At 31.3% G+C, this 18,569-nt stretch overlaps 1 protein-coding gene across 14 annotated transcripts in view; it reads left to right on the plus strand.

The window, feature by feature from the left end:
• The first annotated feature begins 801 nt into the window (after positions 1 to 801).
• The window catches only part of Dscam1 (Down syndrome cell adhesion molecule 1), a 607,521-nt gene continuing 589,753 nt past the window's right edge, over positions 802 to 18,569 (plus strand). For all 14 annotated transcript variants that reach the window (XR_012756684.1, XM_075368244.1, XM_075368245.1 and 11 more), the window contains exon 1: positions 802 to 944. The gene's annotated coding sequence lies outside the window, so the exon portion shown is untranslated. The remainder of the gene's footprint in view (positions 945 to 18,569) is intronic.

An 18,569-nucleotide genomic window follows, 5' to 3' on the forward strand; every position in this document is an offset into this window, starting at 1 on the left:
CCCTGGATATTTTATTTCCCTAGCATCCACTATAGTGAGCTAATCCACCACCTGGGAAGATGCTTGATAGGGAACTAGGGTTTTCTGTTTTTTAACAAATATATTATTGAAATAATATATACCTTTAATCAGATGACTGTGAAGTGCTTTTTTTTACAAAATTTTAGTGTAAATTTTAAGAATAATATGGCAAAGTTGTAACTACCAGACTGCTGTAAAAATGTTTTTTATCTTCCACTGATGAAGTCATAATTAGGTTTAGAGTCACCACATGTTATATTGTGTTATATGATATTTTCAAATGAAATGGTAATTCATCTCTCAGTACTAGGAAGTTGTTTTAACACGCATTTTGCCATCAATGTCAAAGATTATCACTACCCCTTCAGAATTGTTATTTCTCTAAAGTAATGGATATGTTACATATTTATTTATAATTTTTTGTATATAAAACATATTATTTTGTGTATATACCTTTATATCCCTTTGCTTTTATTTCTGAAGGTTTTGAAATGTTAGTATACGTTTTTTATATTAATTATTTATTTTATATTTATTTTTTTAAATAATAAAATACAATATTAATTGTATAAATGTAAAAATAAAAAAATAATCATAAAGAGGAAGAGAGGGTAAGCTTTGTATATATGAGAGGAATCATTTGGGAAGGAAATTCAATTAGAATTTTAGAGGTGAGGGCGCTTGTTGTTGAGAGCTGTCGTTCTGTTGATGACGTCATGCATCGGAGCTGCTAAGCTATTGGTGGTGCTATCTGCTGGTCGGCGAGCCTAGACTTCCTCCAGGCAGGCGATCGTACCTCATTCATCAATACACCTCGGTGCGTTGAGAGTCGGTGTTCCGTTCGTTCGGTGATATTGTGCGGTCTAATCCGTGTGATTATTGCCTCTTCGCTTCGATTCGCCTCTCGGCTTCTTCCTTTACCGGTAAATATATTTATTATCATTCACATATTATATAAGTTTATTGTTCATGAGTTATTTTTGCACAGATAAAATTATCAACGAATAGGGTGGAGATGTTTCTTTGTGTGCTATTAAAACCCTCCCGGATTAAGTGTTACCTTATTTTGAACAAAATATACAATATGCTGAATCGCAGATTATAATTTGGAAATTGAAAATCGTTTTATCTTAAAATTTGTTTTTTTTATTAATTATTGTGCCAGTTTACTTATAATAATTTATATCGAATTATTTTTATGAGTAAATCTAGCATTACCTATGAATGAAATGGGGAGGATCTGCTTGTAAACAAATAGTAATCTGTGCTATGTTTCATGAATTAAAATGTAACTGAAATTTTATATACTGTCGCTTATATTTTAATTCAGTGTCTGTTAAAACTGGTTTAATCAATATAGTATCATTTTTACAACAAATTAAGGACTGCGGCAATCTTATTTATTTTTTTACGATATATAAATGAACTTTTAGTAAACGTGCGTGCTATTTTGTGAATATTTCAACAGATAAGTGGATTAAATATCTATGACCTCTTAATTGGATAGCATCCCAATAATATTTGCAACCCGTTATTAAACAAAGTTATCAATTGCCAGCAAACATATCCGTTAATGTTTTTTTTTTCAGGAAACTCCTTTTTAGTCGATTCACCTCTGAAAATTAAATACATTTTTAACGCTAGTACTTATTTTATATTAACATTATTGTGATTAAACAAAACTAATTGTATTATAAAAATATACATTCGTATTTTAAAAAAACTATAAATGATAATTAGAATTTTCTAGACAAATTTTCTGCTGCTACTTTGGTCTGTACCAATGTAGATTTTTGGATACGCCCTCCCCTTTAGTTAATCGAAACTATTTAATGCTGGATATAGTTTGTTATTGGTGTATAATATATGACATAGGTTATTTTATTAATTACTCGAATTATATAAATATTATTTCTTGTGGTCTTTAAAATTAATATAAATGTTTTCATTGTTTTTTAAGTCAGACATGCTGAAATTTATATGGGTTTATATTTATAAACTTAAGTCGGTTAATGTAACTTTAAAACTATATTACTTGATAAAATTATCGATTCCATTAATATTTGTCGTTATATGTAAGATTATAAACATTAACATTAACTCATTATTTTAAGATATAGTCGTGAAACAGTTTACGACCTATGCACATTCATTTGATATAATAAAGTATTTGTGATAATTTTATTTACTAATATTGTATTATACGTCTAATAAAACATTTTTTTTCTTTTCGATATATTCTCTAGTAATTATACGGTTTTATTGATTTTAAATTGCATGGTATTTTATTAGATACACATAATATACCAGTGCTACGGCTTGTGTTTAATTCGTAGGCCTTACTGCTTTGTCTCTTCGCCCTCATCTTTTTTTTGACTGAAATATCTTTTCAAATTACTTTTACGAATATATTATTAATCATTAAAGTGAATTTATTTTAAAGGTCGTGTTTCTCATAACTAAAATATCTAATAAATTTCAGAATAAACAAGACGTACAATTTGAATTTATTATACCGTAGTTCTTTTTCCTTTGCGAAACAACACCATGTCAAACATGTTTTGTTACTTGGAAGCTTCCTATTTTAAGTGTTAAAATTGCTAACAACATCAGTACTAATAATATATATATATATATATATATATATATATATATATATATTTAGTTTAGTAAAACATAAAATAAATAATTCTACGATAAAGTAAATCTAGGCATATATTCACATAGGCTATTCCAATTTATTACAAATTTAATTTTTAGAAGAGCCGTAATATTACTTCATTAAGTAAACTGATTCGCATTTTGAATAGAAACATGTAACATAATTCATATTTTCCCAAAAAGGGGTACATTAATTTGCTAATTTAAACAGTCTGATCCACTCGTATACTCGTATTTGTCTGTAGTAGGAGTGGCACTAGCCAGCATTGTTTTTTCAGAGATTAAATGTTCATAATATAGCCTACAGCTTAAATAATTGAGAAAAAGTCTTTATGAGTTTATCATAAGGCCTTATGAGGCTGATTATCGCCTAAATTTGACACGCTGGTTTACGATTATAAATTCGGCTTATTGTAAAAGGCAACGGGTAATTACCCCACACCCTAGTTTAACTAGTAAATCTGGGATCGATGCTTTAGTGCTATTCATTGAAAGGTTGTCATTTTCTAATTAGTGATTTGAATTTAGTCGCCTACAGCCAGTTACTTTGTATCATTCAGTTTGTAAATCTGCCAATTAAACGAAATTTGTTTGCCTTGAAAAATCCGCATCACATAAATCTCTCAAGTCTCTTATATATTAAATAATATTAACAATTAATGAAATCCACCTTACCAGCACTAGAATGAAATGAACTATCAGTAGTTTAAGGTGGATTTCATTAATTGGTAATATTATTTATTTAACATAGCGGTACCATGTTCGAGAAATTAACTCTTATATATTGTACATTTTCTCATTATATATATATATATATTTGGTATGAGTATAAATTCATAGAATATTGGGAATTGTATTTTTTATACTTTTTCGTTATTACAAAGTTATATTGTGTTGTATTTCTCTCTGTCACATTTTTTTTTTCAATCTGCTGCATTTTTGAAAGGGAAAGGAACTGATCTTTATGTTACAAGTATACATAGTACACATGACTCATGGTAGCTTAGTATTTTTTTGTTACATCATCTAATAGTAATATTATGGGTGATTTTCGCATCAGACTTCGATTTAAAGATTTTAACATATTTCTTACCAAAGAATGTGTTTGGCAATGGACATTATCCAATAATTTTAATTGACTTAAGATGAGATAAAGGAGAAAATGTTGCGTCAGGGATCAATAAAAGTGTAATTTAATAACCTTCTTGGCTTAATGTGTAATGAAATTATTTCATTGGTTATTATAGTCCATAATATGTGGTTAAACAAATATTTGATTAAAATTACAGATTCTAATTGCTGAGAACAAAATCGACTCGTTAAGCGTGATAATAATTTCTTGTTCAATGCTATATAAACATTTTTGGATCAATATACTTAGCGTTATAAAAAAATGAAGTGCTACTTAGATTAAACGGAAAACGTACGATTGAACTTTTTAAGATTTATCTTTAGAAGAGTATCAAACGTAAAACTCAATATCTTGACGACTGCCAATTTAAACTTAACGTCAAAAGTAGGGGCCGCTTCAGTACATTAACTGGTTTCGTTGCATACGGATTTTTTATATTTTTTTGTCGTAGAAGGAAATATTTTTCACCTCTGTAAAATTTTCTTTGACTATAAGCAATTTTTGAAAATGTCGATGTCCACTCATACATTCGTGATCAAGATTTATCATTTTTTCCTCGCGAGTCATAACAGTGGGACACAGATTACCAATTAACCAACAGAACGTTGAAAACCTACTGTTTAAATTTTATCTCATCATCCTCAAATGTAAAAATTTTACAGAATCTCATAATGCCTTTATTTATCTTTTTCTTGGTGTTTAGTGATCGAGTGATTAATTCGCTACTGTTCTCCAGATATTATACCTTTATTTTAAAAGGTATAAATTAAATCATTTCATTTATATGGGCATATAATTTGTATGTAAAATCAAAGTTTTGTTTGTACATTAAAAAAATCTTTTTTCACATATTTTCGTTTCGTAACAAAATTTAAAGAAATTATTTCATTATCTTAATTTATGATGTCTGCTCCCTCGGATGTTGTCGAAGAACGATTGAATTGATTTTTGCATAGTCTACAACAAAATTATAATTATTTAAGGGCTCATTCCTTCTCTTGACGGACGGAAAATTACTAATTGAATTTATGTTTTGTTCTACAAAACATGTTTTTTTTAATCTTTTGTTGAACATTTTTCTTTGTAATTTAATATTATTTTCCCTTTTACGAACTGATTTGTATTGTACTGTTTTAAAATTAAATTTTAAGGAAATATTTTAAAAGATAAAATTAAAACAGAATTTTAACCAATATTATTATTATTTATTATGCTTTTACGGCCAACATGGGACCACTTAAGTCAATTTTAGTTGGATCTTTTCTGAGAAAAGCGTGTTATTTTACTCTTTTGAGCTGCCCAGTATTTCTTCATCCGTTCAGATCTTGCTTTCTTTTCTTCATCCGTAAACACCCTCTTCGTTGTATTTTGTCGTTTGTCTGTCTTTTGTTTAAATCTAATTCTTTTAGCTTTGAAATTTTTCCAGTTTTATTCTGTAGGTCAGTCAGGGAAATTCCCAATTCTTTCATATCTTCTCTAATTTCTTTGATCCATCCTACTTCTAGCTTTTCAATGATATTTCTTGACAGTCTTGTTTCCGGTGTCCTTATGAGATGACCGAAGAAAGAGATTCTTTTTTTCCGCATAGTATCAGTAACAGGCACTATTTCTCGATACACCACCTCATTTGGCACAATCCACCAGAGTTTTACCTTTAGAGTTCACCTCTAAATTTCACTCTGGACTGGGTATTGGTTAAAGTTAATTTTATCATGTTTAGGGTGATGGCCCAGGTTTCTCAGAATATTCAGCATGGATGGTCGGTGTATACAATCATAGGCCCTTTTAAAGTCGACGAAGGTGATTATTAGTTGTTTTTTCCGTCTTTTATATAAGTCCATCATAAGTTTTAGGGATATTATTTGCTCCGGGCAACCTCTCCATGGCCTAAATCCCCCTTGGTATTCCCCATTTTAACCAATATTATACATTTTTTTGTTTAAATTTCAAGAGGATTTATTTAGCAAAGATTTCAGAGTAAAAATTCGAAATTTTTGCCTTGAGGTCTTTTCTTAGTATTAGATTCGAATTGAAAATCAATTAATTCAACTAGATTATACTAAACTTTTTACACAATCTTTTTTACTTCCTTGTACGAAGGAAAGGAAGTATTGTGATGGCGAAAAATATAGATTTTCAGATTTCAACAGCAATATCCATTTTGATCATCCCTGAATCCATTTTGACTAGTTTCGGCGTGACGTATGTACGTATCTCGCATAAGTCAAAAACGATTAGCCGTAAAATGTTGATATTTTGGATTTAGAACTGTTGTAACATCTAATTGTGCACCCCAACCCCCGTTTGATTGTAGTCTACTCTAAAAAAAGCCCAACATCCCCAAAAATTTGGATTTTGGACTTTTTCTTAACTGCAATAATAAGCCCTCCTTGCCCTTTCAGCAATATTCATAAGTGCTACTTTTTTTATTGGTTCTAGAGTTATAGGCCAATAAAATTTTAATTAATGAAATATTTTGATCTTACAAGGCGAAATCACATCGGCTCAAATCCAAATTCATCTCCTTTTCTTTACATTAATTTTTTTTTAAAATAATATATTGATTTATTAATTAATTATTAACCGGAGATTGTAAAAAAATTTCAATAAGTAATTCTTCAATTAAAAAAAAAAATCAGACCTATTTTTGATTTTAAATAAAATGACAATAAATAAAATTTTATGTACTTAATAAAATGTGTATATGTAATTTAATAGGCATTATTACGTATGTGTAAATGTAATAGATTTGGTGAAATTTCTGATTATTTAATATTAATTGAAAATTATAATTTAGAATCGTATTATTTTTCGATTTTCTAGTTTAATTTTTATTTAATTATTCTGGAATTTCTGTTTAATTTTGCCTACATTCAAATTAATTATAGAGTGACTGCAAAGAATACCCTCACAAGTACAACATATACACTGAGGCATACATGCCCGATCTTTAATAAATTGCAAAAAAGTCTTTTAATTCATTACTCCTCTGATATTGCCGGACAATATTCTCCATAAGTCGGAGTTGATCATTTCGTTTATTTGTTTTTTGTTGCCAATCATTTCTTTGGTTTAATACAATTCTTCTGATCTTAATTTGTGTACAAGTTCTCTAGTTTTCAAATTTTCTCTCTCTTTTTACTCATCATCCTTTTTTAATCTTTCATTTTTTCCTTGGTCTTAACGTTTTCTTTCTCTTTATATTTATCATCTTCTCTTAATTTTGTTATTCTTTGTTTGGTTTTAACATTTTTTCCTCTTCATATTCATTTTCTTCTCGTTTTTTTTTTGAGATCTATTCCATCATGTTATCATTCTTTTTCCTGTATTATTGTTTCTTTTTCTTTGTTTTTTTTTTCTTATGAAAGTATTCTTATGAATTAAGTGATTTAATCATATTTCTCCTTTTTATGCGAATATGTACTTAAAAAAAACTACGAGATATGAATTGATCGTCCTATATCTACTATTATAGCGGCCAAACTAGATGATGATATCAGTAACAAATTTAGTTGACAGATAACTATATTAATATAGATTTTTATTTGGTTGGCAATTTGTTTAATTTCATTAAAAAAAAATTAGTAAATTCTACGAGGGCTGTCCAGAATGTAACTTACTTTTTGAAATAAAAAAACAGCCAAATAAAAAAAAGAAATTTTATTACATACATTTGAAAGGAACAATCTTAAACCATTTTTCTACATAGTCGCCATTTCAATTGAGGGATTTATCATAACGATGCACAAGATTTTCAATTCCTTCTCTGTAGAAATTTGTTGCCGCCTTAGATTTTTGGCACAAAATTTGTGATAACTAAGTTTCCTGGATACAATTTCATGCAGTAAACTTCGTGAAATTTGACGGAAATTAAGCGAGAGTTCCGTAATCGGCGATTTTCACGAATTTTGTCATTGATTTTCGTCGTCAGTTCATCAGTCAGAAGGCTAGGCTGACCACTGGGGTTCTCATCATGAACATTGGTGCGGCCATTTTTAAACTGAATGCACCACTGCCTTACTCTACCATCACTCATTATTCCATCGCCGTACACCTCACAACGTTGCAGATGAATTTCAATTGGTTTGAGGTTTTTTACCAGTAAAAACCTAATCACTCAACGTACCTCAAAACTCGCGGGAGTTTCTATTGAAGAGCACATTTCAATAATTCACAACAAACAAAGTAAAAAAATCACAATCTACTCGTTACGACAGCTTGATACGTACTGAGTGCAGTACGCATCAAGCTATTTTTACTCCCAAGATGGCGACTCTATCCCCACCCATCTCCACGGTAGGTACAAACGTAAGTTACTTTCTGGACCGCCTTCGTATTTTAATAATAAAAGTTGGAAATTCTTGACGGTTCTAAATACGTAATTGAAATTAAAATCTTAGAATTTGTATTACGTGCCGTAATCGTTAATATTTGTTTACGAATTGACTTGGAATTATTATTCACTCCCAAAAATAAGTCGTCATAAAAAATAACAAGTATTACTTTTCAGGAAAAGTGAGGAGATAAAGCCGTTGTTTTCTTCGGTGACTTAAGTAGACGGTTGAGTATCAGTATGCAAACTCATTCAAATTTTACTTTACAAGCGACACCTTCACTATTATCACCGCAGGAATTGGCTATGTAATTAACAACATTAATCATAGAAAGCAATTCTGATCAGTGTCACTTATATCTTAATTACCTTATCACATGCTCACGACCTTAAGAAAGACTGGTTGGGATATGTAAATGAACAAATAATGTATTCTGTTGTTTTAAAATGGAGAGGAATTACAGAAGTTGCCGAGATTACTCGGCAGGGATTCATCGTAGGTTGAACCTTATCTTGTTTGGGTAGGTTTAAATTTTCGGGTATTTGCAATCTCAATTGCAGTCCATACATTATAAAATATAAATTTGATGTTTCAATATTCAATTTCATTATAATATTTGGATTTTTATTAAACTGTGTTGTTATTAACTTAGATAATTTTAATGCATAATAAAATGCCAACTTAATTATTGATTCTGAGAAAAAACCTTTAGCTATATAAACCAACCGGTTTCTTTAATTTCCTTCATTTGACCTCGGTTAATTTTCCTATTTTAAACATTATATTTCATTAATGTATTTTTAACGCATTTTCTTCTCCTTCTTTTTATTATTATTATTATTATTATTAAATTATATTTTCGAAGTTAATAAGAAAAGGACGAAAAAAATTTAAAAATCTTTTTACGTTCTTAAATAACATATCAAACGTTTACAAATGATAACAATCATTATAACAAAGTATAATATTTTTAGGTAGATTTCATAAGAAACTATTGTAATGGGTACCATGATTCGACTTCCGTAAAATTTCGACATATCTTCGAGTTTCACATCCCCTAGACCCCAAAACCACAGTTAGTTCAAACGTTTATGTATACACACACACACACACACACATATATATATATATATATATATATATATATATATATATATATATATATATATATATATATATATTATATTATATTTCACTTTCTTGTGGAGACGATGACTGCCATAATTTTCCACCAATCACTTGAAAATTTATACGTAAAATATAACGACCCAAAATCTTGGTGGAGTTCGTTAATGGGCAAAATCGGACAAAAAAATGGGAGGGCATTTCCGAAAAAAACAAAATATCGCTATAACTTTACTATTAAGTAAAATATCGAATTCGTTTAAAGTTCCTACTATTCTTTGAATAAGGGCCTAAAACTTATCTAAGTAAAGTTTTTTGATATCACCAACCATCGGCCCAAGGGTTGGAAAAAATGGGGTTTCGAAGACATAAAATATACTTTCCTTAATAGGCACAGTATCGAATCGGTTTAAAGTAGTCGTTAGTCCTCTGAACATTACCTACAACTTTTGTCTATAACAATTTTTTATATGACCACCCTTACGGCAACGGATGACAGCAAAATGTTGCTGGAATTGTAAGAAGATGGAGCTTGTCGTATGATAAGTATGTGAAACGTTTTTCACAAGCAACCATTGTCGTATTGAATAAATTTGAAGTTTTTCTTAACTTTAAGGTAAAAATTTGGTTTATCCCCTACTTAGCACCGGTAAAATGTACCTCCGCCTTCCGGCGTGCCGAAAGGGATTTTTTAAGTTAATGTTAGAAGTATTTATCTTACGGTTTAAAATTCTTTAATCTCATGGAATAAAATAAATTATGCCATAAATAAATACTTAATCGATAAATTAATAAATTATTAATTTTTCCTCTTAAACATAATTGCTGCTGCACCTTAAACAGTGCTTCATATAATTACCAATAAAAGTTTTTTATAATAGGAACAACTTTTCTGTGGAATAATAATAGTGAACAACTGACATTCTGTCGTTGGTTGAACATTATTTTTTTAATAGAGCTTTTTAATTACATTAAGCATTGATATATTAGAGTGGAGGCAGCTTGACCCACCCGAAGAAACTTAATATTTTAAGGAGTACGATGATTAAAATATATTTTGCAATACAATAAGGTTATTTTAATTATTTATTTCCAATAGTTTTAATTTTTAAGGTTAACCCCATTTCTCTCTGCCTCCAAATACCTCTCAAATGTACAGTATAAAGCTGTTTTCATACTTAGTAAATATCACCCTATAAATAAAGTGAAACATCGACACAATATCTTAAACTTCTTGTAAGTTATAAACAAATGATTGATTATTAATATCGTTTACTTTTATGATTTGTAATTTTGTTCAAACTTTTTTTCTTCGTATTCTAATTTACTTATAAAAAATTAATTGAAGGATCTAATAAAGTATCGCATGTTTTAAAATGAATATCGGGGGTTTAAAGTTGTATAATATTTATTAATTTTACTTACTTTGATTAATCATTTTACTTAAGCCGATTAATCAGCAAGTCTTGAGTGATCGATGCGACAGCTGCTTCAATCCTGCGTCTCTAGTCGAGTAGGTCAGCAGTTGGTAACGGTGGCACAAATACTTGATCCTTTGTGAACCCCAAAGTAAAAAATCACACGGAGTAAGATTGGGCAATCGTGGAGGCCACGGCAAACATGCCCTCTCATCTGGTCTCCAGTTAGGGGAGAATTTCATTTAACCGATCACGTACAGCGTTATGCTAGTAAGGAGGCGCACCATCTTATTGCCAAAATAAAGTTCTGTAGTTTGTATTGCAGTTGAGGAAAAAGCCATATTTGTAGCGTATGAAGATAGTTTATTCAGACACATTTGCTTCCGCGAAAAAAAAACGGCCCGTAAACCGTCGGGATACGGCACAAAAACATTCAGTTTTGTTTAAAAATACAGCCAGTGCTTTCAGATTGTTTATGCCATCTACGAACATTATTTTGGATCACAACGGAACGCATGTTGATCGATAATTACTGATTTACACTTTGCAAACTGCAAAACAAAACGCTTTTTGTTACGGGGTCGCCGTCTTTATTACTAGCGCTTTCAAGCGGAAGTAGTACAGGAAACTACGAGTTTTCACGAAAAGCTTCTTTTCCTTAAGAATATTTTAATTATTCTTTATAAACTTATTTATCAATTCTTTGTTTCGATTATTATATTTTGGAACTTGTACAATGGAATTATTCTTTTTAATGTACGGGAGGTTATCTCTAAAGTTAAGACCGTTTCATTGTAAAAAGATTTATTCTGAAAACTTTATAAATATTTTTTACTTCTCTTAAACTGCATACCTTATACTACTTCTCTATATAATCGCCAAGTGAATTAAGACATTTATCGTAGCGATACACCAGCTTCAATACACCCTCGTCGTATTTTTCTGCGGCCATTCCATTTAGCAACTGATTAACAGCATTTTTAACTTCATCGTCACCCGCGAATTGCTTACTGCTCAAAAATGTTTTCAATTTCCCAAACAAATGGAAATCAGAAGAAGGTAAGTCCAGAATATACGATGGGTGATCGTAAATTTCCCATAAAATGTTCTCCGTAAATCACGTGTCGGACCCGCAACATGTAGACGTGCAGCAGGACGACGCCGTCGGTCAGCCACCCACGTCGCCGATTTTGAATGGCGCACCGTAACTTATGTAGAGTTTCGCAGTAGGCTTCTGCATTTATAGTCGTTCCACGTGGCATGAAATCAATCAGCAGTATGTCAAACCGATCCTAAAAGACTGGCCATCAGGTTGGTGATTCAGGATGACGCCATTCACTTGACTGCCTTTTTCTCTCTAGCATGTAATACGAAATCCATGTTTCATCGTCGGTAACAGTTGAATTTAGGAACTCGTCAACTTTTTCTATGTGGCGCATCAAAAATTCCAAAGCAGATCCCATTCGGATTTTTTTGTGACGTTCCGTTAATACGTGCGGCACCCGACGTACACAAACCTTTCCGAAGCCTAAATGGTCATGAACAATGCGACCAATAACAGTTCTTGAAACATCAGGAAAAGAAGGGCTAGGTCGGAAATCGTTGAGCGACGATCTTTTCTGATTTCCTCATTGACGCGTTTCAACAAGTTCTCGGTAATTATCGAGGGCCACCTCGAACGACCTTCATCGTTCACATTAATTCTGTTATTTCTAAAATATTATATTAATATAATATTATGTTATATTAATAAAGTATTATATTATAAATATTATATATCTAAAATATTTTTGAAATACCTTAACACAATCGGAAGAAGTTTTACTTCACTTCTGTTTGAGCTATCTATCTTTACTGTTATATAATTAATGTTTTCCAAAGAAAGCAACATATAAAATATAAATGGCGAATAACGTTATCAGTAATTGCCTCGGTTTTGGTTCTAACAGATGAAACGTTTGGGCCATATAACATTTTAACCCGTTTAGAAGTGCAGTCCGATGTTTTGAAACCGAGTTCGTGTCTAGCAGTGCGGTATGAAAATGTATCTTCGTTAGCAGCTCACTGTTATTGTTATTCCCATCTTTGGCTTTAAAAAAATATCTTATTTGCTGAAGCAGTAGCAGTAACATTAATAGCACCCCTATGTTTAGCTGTTTTCACGTGGTCGTCAATATCACCCTTTCCTTTATGCGCAACTGAAAATGCTCCAGTACGTAGTATCCAATAAATATATTCATTGTTACTTACACAATTTCAAAAATTTTTATTCCTGTTGCAGGTTAACATTAAACACACATTTTATTTTGCCCGTTGCTAAACGTTGAGATAAAAAACGAATAGAGATAAGATAAAAAACTTGTAGATGAGTTATTTCACACACGAAAACAACATAAACACATTGCCCCTGTTGTGTTGCCAAATGACTAAGTAAAAAGTTGTGGCAAGACCGGTAGCCACGCCTTCGTCAAAATCGACGTCAGCGCCTGCTCCAAGGTCGGTTGAGAGATGGGCGGTCGTAAGAGAATGTTTAAAAACAAGATGTCGAAGATAGAGGTCTAAAATTAAAAAAAAAACCCTCGCCAGTCATAAAATTCTCAAATCCCAGACATTTTTGCATCCCCGGACAGCACTAAAAAGCCAGGACTGTCCGGGCTAATCCCGGACGTATGGTAAGCCTATATAATTTGATGGAATATATCAAATAATGTGTTTTTCTAAAAACTAGTTTCTTTTCTTATGTTTTATAAAAGACTCAGGAGTATCTTTATAAAAAATTAAGAAGTTAAACGATCATCACAAAAAAATTTATTTTCACTGAAACTTATTGAAAAAAAAATAAAATCATAACTTGGAAATGTATTATATTTATAAAACAAAGTTAAAACACGTTTGTAGATCTAGCAAATTAGAATTTAAGTGATCTAATAAGATTGTTTATTTCATATGACCATTTAGATCAGATTAATAATAGTAATAATGAGGACATAAACAGTCTAAACATTGGATTTGAGTAAGCGTCAGTGAGACTACTGTTTTATAGGTAAGTGTAGCACTTCTTAAGCTCTACGTTCTCATGCTTGTTTATTTTTTTGCAACTAATCTAGCGTCAGTTGTAAGATTTATAATTAGTCGTTATTGAAAATACATGTCGGTATAAATATTTTCAGAATCTAATGTTTGTCATTAAAAAAACAATTATTTATTTTTTTTCATTATTATGTTAAGAGATTAGTTACTACACATTACGAAATACTTATTTCAGTAATTTTCCTTATATTTAAAAATGCCAAGGTTACAAATGCACCCCCCCCCCCCTTTCCCAGCGTCTAAGTATTGCGTAGGTTGTTAATTACGAGATATCTACACTTCTACAGCTGTACAGCTCTATAGAGTAAGGGACACAGTCCCTTATTTGTGAAGCGAGTGTATTTGAACGCCCTTTTAAAAACCGATAAGTGTAATGTTACTAATGTAAAAACAACATGTTACGTCATCTCATAACGCTTCTAATCGGCGAATAAAATTTTACTTGCCTATTCTTCATTTCCAAGAAATAAAATAAAACGGATACACGGGTACTTTGTAATTGTGCTACATTTCTGAAAGTAGGCCGACTAGTATATGTCAGTTAATGAAGATGACAGTGCACCACCATCTATAAGCATCTGTCCAACACATGTTTTCGAAAAAGTTTGGCTCCACATTTATACTTCATTTCCCGATTATTCAGCCCAGCAGACACTTGGGGCTGGCTAACCGTTATTTTTATCGAGAAAATTGAAAGTAGCAATTGCATACAACACAACGATACTTCCAGAAGGATACGAGTGAGGCAATTATGGTTAACTGGCATCTCTCCTGCTTCGTCTTCTGTAGTTACTGGCATTGTATTCTATGAGATCTCGTATTACTAAATACAAATTATTTGTTATCTTTGCATAGTAAAAACTTAAAATTATAGATAAATTGTGAACTGGGTCAATTTTTTCGTAGTAAAATAGAACCTCGTTTTTATTACGACTCGCTATTCATTAATATCAATAATTAAAATGTTCAAATGCGATTATTATTTTCGGGATGGATATTCCTTCGTCAGGAGAAGATAGTAGATTGGGTTGTAGCTTTTTCTTGAGTAAAATTTATAGCCGTTTACTGGGTCTCTGCATGAAATACTAATAAATTTCTTTTAAAAATGTACGCCTCTTTATCGAGATAACTTTACGTAAACATCTTTCGTAAGAGCTCACTGTGCATTATATCTTGAAAAAGTTGTCCTAAAGTTTTTGAATTTATTGATTGCATACTATGCTTACATGGAGTTTACTCTGAAATAAGGAAGACTGTTATGAGGTGATTCTCATCTGCTGTTCGTATTTTCCGTGCACAGAAAAGTATAATCCACAAATCTTAGGACAATTGAACTAATTAAATTCGTCGAGGAACTTTCATACGATCGGCAGTATGACGAACCGAAATTTTTGATGGAGGGTTATTTTCCCTCAGACGTAGCAGTTTCAGAATAGTCCTAAATTCCGCCCTCCAGGGATTAGGAATATTTTGCCTAACGTCGGGGCTGTTAGATTTCCGAATCAGGTCAATCAGTACTTAGGTCAATCAGTCCTAATGATGAATGCGTCTTTCCAAATCAGCTGATTTTGACCTCCAGCGTCAAGTCCTAGTAAAGGAAGTTACTTTTATACGGATTTTAATACTAGATCGTGGATACCGGTGTTCTTTGGTGGTTGGATTTTAATTAACCACACACCTCAGAAATGGTCGACCTGAGACTGTACAAGACTACACTCTTCACTTCCTCTGTTCACTTACACTCTTACATAACATCCTCATTCATCCTCTGAAGTAATACCTGACTGTGATTAACGGAGGCTAAACAGGAAAAAGGAAGTACTTAGATCGGCTAGATCATTATACGATTTTTCGTATGATTAAAACCCAACCTTTTCAAATAATGAGCGAAATTACTATTATGGGATAACAACTGAGCCACCATATATCCCTTATATCAACGTTTTAAGAATATAACCCCTTAAGGGCTGCCTCTATCATTCGCGTAAAATCCATACATGATTCGGAAGAGGGAGCAATGTTTTTGGGAGGTCGAGTTCTCTAAATCTGTTAATTGTACTTTAGGCTTAACTGATAGCCGCAAAAATACCATTTCGTTGTATGTTTGGGAGGATTATATACTAAAACTTTCTTTAAAATTCTGCTAATAGTTATTCCTTTTATAGCAATAGTTCCTACAATCAAAAGAACTTATATTTTTGTCTTTCCTTGTTTGATTAACCCATCTAGGAGATACATGCTAGACTAATGGCGTACATGGGTACGCCTAATTAAAAAGATTAAAGTTTTTTAACTGGATTTATACGTTAATTTCTAATGCGATTCTATATTATGTGAATTTGCGTACATTTATTTTTAAATTACATAAATAAAACATTATGATTTATTTTTTAAATAATTTATAATTTTGTTGCTTTCATAGACAAGTTGCTTTCATAGCTAGGAAGTGGCTATCGACTCGGTGTTCAACTAGGCTGTGAAGTAAATTGCTTCTAGCGGTCAGGTTTTACATGCAAGTAACTGCCAATTCCGTTAAATGAACATTCGACTAAACAGGCTTTAAAGGTTGTTTCGCAACTTATTAGATCGGTTGTTTGCAACTGCTTTGATTAAATCTGGATCAATTCTGTATTCGGGCTTCCTTTTACGTTATTATGTAAAATAGATGAAGTGGAATGGGTTAAGTTTATAACTAATTTTTTTTTGTACGTGAATAAATAAAAAAGTGAATGTGTATAAAACTGTAGTAGCTTTCCTTTCCTGTATGATTTTTAATACTCCTTCTCTTAATCAATATTTTTCTTTTATAGTATATTTTTTATTTCCTTGGTATCTTATTCTCTTCTTTTTTTTGAGATGCTCTTAACTTTTCCTCGAACTGCTTCTACCAAAACCTTTTTCAATTTTCATTCTTAAGAGCTGTTCAACTCTAGTTTTTTTCTTACTGCTACTGCTGTTAACTTTTATAAACTCTTACCCGTTGACGTTGCCTCCACCTTCTGCTTTTATTTTCTCTTTTTATTTTTTCCTCTTGAAAGACGTACTCGCACACACGCACACTCATAAATTCGCTTACTTGACTTTCCTATTGCATTTTTTCAGTGTATTTCGTATTTTACGTTGAAAGTTTTTTGTGCTGCTGAATCTATCTTATATTGAACTACTTTTTTTTATCGATTTTTCATATTTATGTTTTTTTTTCGCTGTTCTGTTTAATTATGTGACAGTATCTAATTATTTGTCCAGCGATAGGTTTGATTCCTTCATTAATTTCAAAGTAATTATTAAATATGATAAGGTATGATAATTATGTGTACCACTAGGAGTTATATTTAGGAAAATATTTATCAGCTGGTTTCTTTTTTTTTCAAAACAGGATTAGATTTCAAGCTATGATTTCAGGGGTAACAGTTGGTACTAATATATATATATTTAAAACATCTTAAGTACATGACATGTGATGCCAGACTTCGAATTTTAAATAAAATATTACATACCGTTATTAGCGTACATTCGAAAATATGAATATACATTAATTAACCTAATTAACCTATATACATTAATTATTCCTAAACCCTAATCTTAGAACCGCTCATGAATTAGAAGCATACTGCATTGATATCAACACGAATAGAATTGAATTTAAAAGATTATACAGCGCGTCCGTGTACTGATTTAAAGTCTAATCTATGTTTTTATACACAAATAAATCTGACCTACGTGGAAGAGTGGGAGCGACTCTCTCTTATATCCGGAAAGTTCGATTTTTAATCCAGGTCAGGCTTGGGAGTTTTCAAACGCTAAAGTGGTTTTAGAATAGCTTAAATTCCTCTTCTCCAGGGATTAGGATTATTCTGTCTAACTAAAAACTTAGGGGGCAGCGGATGTCAACTACTCCGATTCAGGCCAGTCCATGTCGATTTCGACTATATCATTATAAGATTCTTCCGCTGTTAGGCTCAACCTCAAAAAAAAAAGTTAAAATATCAATACTTTTTCTTCTCAGTATAAGACAAAATTTATGTTTGTCAGAACATGGTTTGTGATTTTATTTTTAAATATTTTTGGTGATGGGGGGGTACTGTTTTTATCTTTCAATATATTCATTTCTTCATTCTGCTGTTTTTTTCAGTTGGTTTGAAAACCCACCCAAATAAATTAAACTTATAGGATATTCTGCAAATAAGATATACACCAAAAATACTTGTAATTATTTTCATATTCGGTGCTTTATGAGTCCTTGCTGTCTTTTCTAACCAACCACTTATATCTTGTACCATTTCATTAGTTACAAAATAAAATATTCTTGAATGGATTAGCAAAATAAATTAGGAATAATCTTAGGCACAAAGAAAATAATAGAAGGATACAGACTGAAATCTAACCAAGAAAAATGTTTGAAGAAGTAGAAGATACCAAATGAGCGGTAAGAAATAGGAGAGTGAGATTCCTGGGCTACACAGAATGGACGAACAGAGATAACATAAAGAAATATTCATTAAATTCTGGATACAGAAAAGCAACTACGGTTTGCTACAACATATGAAGACATAATGACAGATCGTAGGGATTCAAGAACAGGAAATGAAAGAAAGAAAGCTATTCAGACAAAAAATACACAAAAAAGTTGAGTTTGAAACGGTGAGGAAGGAAAAGAATCACACCAAAATGAAATGGTCGGAAGAGAGAAAGACCATACACACGAAAAGAAAGAGTATTGTTTTGTTAAAAAAAAGAAGACGAAATTATGTTTGCGTGGTCCATAGTTGGCATAACCGGATAAAAAAA

The sequence above is a fragment of the Lycorma delicatula genome, chromosome 6 (assembly GCF_047948215.1).
Source record: "Lycorma delicatula isolate Av1 chromosome 6, ASM4794821v1, whole genome shotgun sequence".
NCBI lineage: Eukaryota > Metazoa > Arthropoda > Insecta > Hemiptera > Fulgoridae > Lycorma > Lycorma delicatula.